The sequence below is a fragment of the Amia ocellicauda genome, unplaced genomic scaffold (genome assembly GCF_036373705.1).
Source record: "Amia ocellicauda isolate fAmiCal2 unplaced genomic scaffold, fAmiCal2.hap1 HAP1_SCAFFOLD_109, whole genome shotgun sequence".
NCBI lineage: Eukaryota > Metazoa > Chordata > Actinopteri > Amiiformes > Amiidae > Amia > Amia ocellicauda.
In genome coordinates, this window is record NW_027102674.1 from 244,001 (window position 1) to 250,000 (window position 6,000).

The 6,000-nt window shown below is 43.0% G+C and overlaps 3 non-coding genes and 2 pseudogenes across 3 annotated transcripts; all 5 read right to left on the minus strand.

The window, feature by feature from the left end:
• Positions 1–674: 674 nt before the first annotated feature.
• Positions 675–793, minus strand: LOC136720890 (5S ribosomal RNA). Its single transcript, XR_010805720.1, has one exon. It is a non-coding gene; the product is annotated as a 5S ribosomal RNA (ribosomal RNA).
• A 1,055-nt stretch (positions 794–1,848) lies between these two features.
• On the minus strand, positions 1,849–1,957 carry LOC136720976 (uncharacterized; annotated as a pseudogene).
• Positions 1,958–3,003: 1,046 nt separating this feature from the next.
• LOC136720977 (uncharacterized) lies at positions 3,004–3,112 on the minus strand (annotated as a pseudogene).
• Positions 3,113–4,158: 1,046 nt separating this feature from the next.
• Positions 4,159–4,277, minus strand: LOC136720815 (5S ribosomal RNA). The gene has a single exon (XR_010805652.1). It is a non-coding gene; the product is annotated as a 5S ribosomal RNA (ribosomal RNA).
• Positions 4,278–5,332: 1,055 nt separating this feature from the next.
• Positions 5,333–5,451, minus strand: LOC136720864 (5S ribosomal RNA). The gene has a single exon (XR_010805696.1). It is a non-coding gene; the product is annotated as a 5S ribosomal RNA (ribosomal RNA).
• Positions 5,452–6,000: the final 549 nt, after the last annotated feature.

Consider the following 6,000-nt stretch of genomic DNA (forward strand, 5'->3'; position numbering starts at 1 on the left):
TCATCCTGTTGTCATTTTGTTTTGAAAGCAGAAGAATCATTCAACAGGTTGCTGAGACAAATGTAAACCAGTAAAACATATGAAGAGAAACAAACCTTGAATATAAGTTCAGTTGTTTAAACATTTGACAAACTATGGTGAGGGGGTAAGAAAACACACAAATCCAGCAGCTCCTGTATTTCAATACACCAGAACCCAATATTATTGGCGAGTCGGGTAGTCCATCATCACAGTTCGAGGGCAGGCATCATTTCAGTAATTTCATCCCGTTGCATTCACATCCGTGCCTTGAATGAGATTGAATGTGATCTTTGCTCTCAAGTATGTTCCCAAGTTTTACACTTTCGTGCTTTGTATGAATGGGAATGGAACCGTGTGTGTTGAATGAGGCTCCTTGTGAGCACTGAACTTTGTCCGGTGGAGTTCCTTTTTGTGTTGCTGTAATTGTGTCATTTCTCGATGAGAAAGATTAGGCAACATTTAGTCACTTCTAGCCATGATGCTCAATTTATTTACAAATGTACACTAGTTAATAGGGACCGTTTACGTTGGAGAACAAGATCTATTGTATGCCTGTGTATTTGGGGAAGTCAAATCTGAAATAATGATGAAATTGCGTGTATCCAAAGTTAAAACTCGTGATTTGTCGCCCTCTGGTGTGTAAAAGATGCAAAAGCTTACAGCACCTGGTATTCCCAGGCGGTCTCCCATCCAAGTACTGACCAGGCCCGAGCCTGCTTAGCTTCCGAGATCGGACCAGATCGGGCGTATTCAGGCTAGTATGGCCGTAAGCCAGGTAGGCTGTCCCTTACGCTCTACTTAAAGGGAAGGCAATATCCGTTTCTGCCGCTCATACTTGCAGTTGAACTGTCTCTCTACTCTAAAGTCCGGGACACACCAGCGCGCCGCAGACAGTCCCTGCTAACACGAAACGTTGTGGCAACGTTGTGCGTTAGCTGGGGTGCCACACCAGACCGGAACTATATTTTACAAAACGAACACATTGTCTTGATAATACAGCTGTAATTGAGTGCCTGACACGCCAGTCAAGCGCAATCTTGAGAAGTTGTGCATTTCAGTAAGGATTTCAATTGACATGCAGTATGAAACTGAAAGGAGGTTGCATCACTATGATGCATAACATTGCATGTATTGTATTTTCAAGTGTGTGCATTCATCCTGTTGTCATTTTGTTTTGAAAGCAGAAGAATCATTCAACAGGTTGCTGAGACAAATGTAAACCAGTAAAACATATGAAGAGAAACAAACCTTGAATATAAGTTCAGTTGTTTAAACATTTGACAAACTATGGTGAGGGGGTAAGAAAACACACAAATCCAGCAGCTCCTGTATTTCAATACACCAGAACCCAATATTATTGGCGAGTCGGGTAGTCCATCATCACAGTTCGAGGGCAGGCATCATTTCAGTAATTTCATCCCGTTGCATTCACATCCGTGCCTTGAATGAGATTGAATGTGATCTTTGCTCTCAAGTATGTTCCCAAGTTTTACACTTTCGTGCTTTGTATGAATGGGAATGGAACTGTGTGTGTTGAATGAGGCTCCTTGTGAGCACTGAACTTTGTCCGGTGGAGTTCCTTTTTGTGTTGCTGTAATTGTGTCATTTCTCGATGAGAAAGATTAGGCAACATTTAGTCACTTCTAGCCATGATGCTCAATTTATTTACAAATGTACACTAGTTAATAGGGACCGTTTACGTTGGAGAACAAGATCTATTGTATGCCTGTGTATTTGGGGAAGTCAAATCTGAAATAATGATGAAATTGCGTGTATCCAAAGTTAAAACTCGTGATTTGTCGCCCTCTGGTGTGTAAAAGATGCAAAAGCTTACAGCACCTGGTATTCCCAGGCGGTCTCCCATCCAAGTACTGACCAGGCCCGAGCCTGCTTAGCTTCTGAGATCGGACGTATTCAGGCTAGTATGGCCGTAAGCTGTCCCTGACGCTCTACTTAAAGGGAAGGCAATATCCGTTTCTGCCGCTCATACTTGCAGTTGAACTGTCTCTCTACTCTAAAGTCCGGGACACACCAGCGCGCCGCAGACAGTCCCTGCTAACACGAAACGTTGTGGCAACATTGTGCGTTAGCTGGGGTGCCACACCAGACCGGAACTATATTTTACAAAACGAACACATTGTCTTGATAATACAGCTGTAATTGAGTGCCTGACACGCCAGTCAAGCGCAATCTTGAGAAGGTGTGCATTTCAGTAAGGATTTCAATTGACATGCAGTATGAAACTGAAAGGAGGTTGCATCACTATGATGCATAACATTGCATGTATTGTATTTTCAAGTGTGTGCATTCATCCTGTTGTCATTTTGTTTTGAAAGCAGAAGAATCATTCAACAGGTTGCTGAGACAAATGTAAACCAGTAAAACATATGAAGAGAAACAAACCTTGAATATAAGTTCAGTTGTTTAAACATTTGACAAACTATGGTGAGGGGGTAAGAAAACACACAAATCCAGCAGCTCCTGTATTTCAATACACCAGAACCCAATATTATTGGCGAGTCGGGTAGTCCATCATCACAGTTCGAGGGCAGGCATCATTTCAGTAATTTCATCCCGTTGCATTCACATCCGTGCCTTGAATGAGATTGAATGTGATCTTTGCTCTCAAGTATGTTCCCAAGTTTTACACTTTCGTGCTTTGCATGAATGGGAATGGAACCGTGTGTGTTGAATGAGGCTCCTTGTGAGCACTGAACTTTGTCCGGTGGAGTTCCTTTTTGTGTTGCTGTAATTGTGTCATTTCTCGATGAGAAAGATTAGGCAACATTTAGTCACTTCTAGCCATGATGCTCAATTTATTTACGAATGTACCCTAGTTACTACGGACCGTTTACGTTGGAGAACAAGATCTATTGGATGCCTGTGTATTTGGGGAAGTCAAATCTGAAATAATAATGAAATTGCGTGTATCCAAAGTTAAAACTCGTGATTTGTCGCCCTCTGGTGTGTAAAAGATGCAAAAGCTTACAGCACCTGGTATTCCCAGGTGGTCTCCCATCCAAGTACTGACCAGGCCCGAGCCTGCTTAGCTTCTAAGATCGGACGTATTCAGGCTAGTATGGCCGTAAGCTGTCCCTGACGCTCTACTTAAAGGGAAGGCAATATCCGTTTCTGCCGCTCATACTTGCAGTTGAACTGTCTCTCTACTCTAAAGTCCGGGACACACCAGCGCGCCGCAGACAGTCCCTGCTAACACGAAACGTTGTGGCAACGTTGTGCGTTAGCTGGGGTGCCACACCAGACCGGAACTATATTTTACAAAACGAACACATTGTCTTGATAAAACAGCTGTAATTGAGTGCCTGACACGCCAGTCAAGCGCAATCTTGAGAAGGTGTGCATTTCAGTAAGGATTTCAATTGACATGCAGTATGAAACTGAAAGGAGGTTGCATCACTATGATGCATAACATTGCATGTATTGTATTTTCAAGTGTGTGCATTCATCCTGTTGTCATTTTGTTTTGAAAGCAGAAGAATCATTCAACAGGTTGCTGAGACAAATGTAAACCAGTAAAACATATGAAGAGAAACAAACCTTGAATATAAGTTCAGTTGTTTAAACATTTGACAAACTATGGTGAGGGGGTAAGAAAACACACAAATCCAGCAGCTCCTGTATTTCAATACACCAGAACCCAATATTATTGGCGAGTCGGGTAGTCCATCATCCGGGTTCGAGGGCAGGCATCATTTCAGTAATTTCATCCCGTTGCATTCACATCCGTGCCTTGAATGAGATTGAATGTGATCTTTGCTCTCAAGTATGTTCCCAAGTTTTACACTTTCGTGCTTTGCATGAATGGGAATGGAACCGTGTGTGTTGAATGAGGCTCCTTGTGAGCACTGAACTTTGTCCGGTGGAGTTCCTTTTTGTGTTGCTGTAATTGTGTCATTTCTCGATGAGAAAGATTAGGCAACATTTAGTCACTTCTAGCCATGATGCTCAATTTATTTACGAATGTACCCTAGTTACTACGGACCGTTTACGTTGGAGAACAAGATCTATTGGATGCCTGTGTATTTGGGGAAGTCAAATCTGAAATAATGATGAAATTGCGTGTATCCAAAGTTAAAACTCGTGATTTGTCGCCCTCTGGTGTGTAAAAGATGCAAAAGCTTACAGCACCTGGTATTCCCAGGCGGTCTCCCATCCAAGTACTGACCAGGCCCGAGCCTGCTTAGCTTCCGAGATCAGACGAGATCGGGCGTATTCAGGCTAGTATGGCCGTAAGCCAGGGAGGCTGTCCCTGACGCTCTACTTAAAGGGAAGGCAATATCCGTTTCTGCCGTTCATACTTACAGTTGAACTGTCTCTCTACTCTAAAGCCCGGGACACACCAGCGCGCCGCAGACAGTCCCTGCTTACATGCCACATTGTGGCAACGTTGTGCGTTAGCTGGGGTGCCACACCAGACCGGAACTATATATTACAAAACGAACACATTGTCTTGATAAAACAGCTGTAATTGAGTGCCTGACACGCCAGTCAAGCGCAATCTTGAGAAGGTGTGCATTTCAGTAAGGATTTCAATTGACATGCAGTATGAAACTGAAAGGAGGTTGCATCACTATGATGCATAACATTGCATGTATTGTATTTTCAAGTGTGTGCATTCATCCTGTTGTCATTTTGTTTTGAAAGCAGAAGAATCATTCAACAGGTTGCTGAGACAAATGTAAACCAGTAAAACATATGAAGAGAATCAAACCTTGAATATAAGTTCAGTTGTTTAAACATTTGACAAACTATGGTGAGGGGGTAAGAAAACACACAAATCCAGCAGCTCCTGTATTTCAATACACCAGAACCCAATATTATTGGCGAGTCGGGTAGTCCATCATCACAGTTCGAGGGCAGGCATCATTTCAGTAATTTCATCCCGTTGCATTCACATCCGTGCCTTGAATGAGATTGAATGTGATCTTTGCTCTCAAGTATGTTCCCAAGTTTTACACTTTCGTGCTTTGCATGAATGGGAATGGAACCGTGTGTGTTGAATGAGGCTCCTTGTGAGCACTGAACTTTGTCCGGTGGAGTTCCTTTTTGTGTTGCTGTAATTGTGTCATTTCTCGATGAGAAAGATTAGGCAACATTTAGTCACTTCTAGCCATGATGCTCAATTTATTTACGAATGTACCCTAGTTACTAGGGACCGTTTACGTTGGAGAACAAGATCTATTGTATGCCTGTGTATTTGGGGAAGTCAAATCTGAAATAATGATGAAATTGCGTGTATCCAAAGTTAAAACTCGTGATTTGTCGCCCTCTGGTGTGTAAAAGATGCAAAAGCTTACAGCACCTGGTATTCCCAGGCGGTCTCCCATCCAAGTACTGACCAGGCCGGAGCCTGCTTAGCTTCCGAGATCGGACGAGATCGGGCGTATTCAGGCTAGTATGGCCGTAAGCCAGGGAGGCTGTCCCTGACGCTCTACTTAAAGGGAAGGCAATATCCGTTTCTGCCGCTCATACTTGCAGTTGAACTGTCTCTCTACTCTAAAGTCCGGGACACACCAGCGCGCCGCAGACAGTCCCTGCTAACACGAAACGTTGTGGCAACGTTGTGCGTTAGCTGGGGTGCCACACCAGACCGGAACTATATTTTACAAAACGAACACATTGTCTTGATAATACAGCTGTAATTGAGTGCCTGACACGCCAGTCAAGCGCAATCTTGAGAAGGTGTGCATTTCAGTAAGGATTTCAATTGACATGCAGTATGAAACTGAAAGGAGGTTGCATCACTATGATGCATAACATTGCATGTATTGTATTTTCAAGTGTGTGCATTCATCCTGTTGTCATTTTGTTTTGAAAGCAGAAGAATCATTCAACAGGTTGCTGAGACAAATGTAAACCAGTAAAACATATGAAGAGAAACAAACCTTGAATATAAGTTCAGTTGTTTAAACATTTGACAAACTATGGTGAGGGGGTAAGAAAACACACAAATCCAGC